Raw genomic sequence first — 1,613 nt, 5'->3', positions numbered from 1 at the left:
AGAGTAACACCTGGAAACGATCCGGGTAGGCTGTGGCCGGGGGTTCCGAGCCGCTGCTGCGCGGGAGAAGAGCGGGTTAGCACCACCGGAAGTGCCCCGGTTGGAGGCGGGCTCTCTGAATCCTATTGGCGGAAGGGGCGTGAGGTTCCGCCCCCCCAAAGGAAAAGGCTCAATCCTAGAAAGACAGCTCTGCGACCGCAGCCAATCAACAAGGCCGAGCGCCCTTAGGCTCCGCCCAGGCCGGACTCCCGCCGGGAGCCCAGATCCCGCCTCCTCATCAGGCGGGCTTGTCCCTTACGGGACCTGGAGAGGTGGTGGCCAATTGGAACCACCTCCTCGATGCTCCCTGGCTGTCATCACTGGCCCAGGGCAGACTGAGGACTAGAAACCAGGCCCCATCTCCATCTCCAGGGAGGAAAGGGTTGGAAAACTAAGATCAGGGCTAGGATACTTTGAATCTCCTGTCACTAATGGACCCAGCGGCCTGGGGACGGGCCTGATCTACCAGGCCTGGTGGCCCATGCTGGAGGCAGCTGGAGAGGCGGCGAACTGGCTTCCCGATGAAAACGCTGTAGCTGGGTTCATTTCTCAGCTCCGCCTCTCACCACCCCTGCTGCTGGGGCATTTCACTTCTCTCCGGGCCACTTTCCTAGGCTGGAAATAGAAATAATAGCGAGGCTCAGCCCTCCCACTTACCTGCGTGCCTTTGGAAAAGCTGAGGTCGCGGGAGCTCAGGGGCAGGTTTTGAAGCACTTCGTGCCGAGTGTGGCTCAGCCTCCCCTCAGTAATGCTAGCTTCTAAATTGATGGGGGGGCACCTGGCTCACCTCAGCCCCACCACGGGTCTAAGTAAAAGCAGCTCCAAGGCTGGGTCCCAACCACAATCCTGGGGCAAATAGCGACGGTGGAGACAGAAGGCAGCTGTTCTTTTCTGACCTTTCACACTTGCCCACCCAAAAGAATGTTGGGGCAAAAGTCAGAACCTCCCTCCCTCCATCTCCTTAACTGAATCTACCTCCTCTCCATCTCAGGCTGGTTCCACTGAGAGTTAAGCCTCACCCCCACCCTGGGCGTCCCAGCCCAGCCCTCCTACCCTTCTGCATACAATGCCACATCAGTTCACCTTGAACTCAGATCTGATGATGCCTGTAGGTGGCTTAGGAGTCCCACTGCTCAGGGTCACCCAGGGCTCCTCACTCTCAGGTCTCCACTGAAACTGAACTCAGCAACCTCCTTCTCCGGCTCTGCTCAGAGCTATCCATGCGGTAAGTCTCCAACCTTTAACACACCCCGCTTCCTCACTCGCCTTTGCGCACACGGCAACCACTCCCACCCCGGCCATTCCCTTCTTAAGCCTCCCAGGCTTTTATGGTAGCTCCGCCCTTCACGAGGACGCTTTTCCCCCCATAAAGCCCTGACCTTTCTTCCTCTCAATGGTGTACCGCAGCCTGCCTCTGGTTAAACTCATCTCCGGTTACCAGAGCACCTTCCACCCCAGCTTCTCCAGGGCATGAGCTCCTTCGCCCAGGCACGTGGCTTCTGGGACCCACCACGCTAATTAGTGCAAAATATGGAGGAGAACGAACGAGGGGGACTAACGCAGAGCACCTGCTA

The sequence above is a fragment of the Panthera pardus genome, unplaced genomic scaffold, assembly GCF_024362965.1.
Source record: "Panthera pardus isolate Hobbes unplaced genomic scaffold, ASM2436296v1 HiC_scaffold_11, whole genome shotgun sequence".
NCBI lineage: Eukaryota > Metazoa > Chordata > Mammalia > Carnivora > Felidae > Panthera > Panthera pardus.
This window is presented reverse-complemented; position numbering follows the sequence as displayed.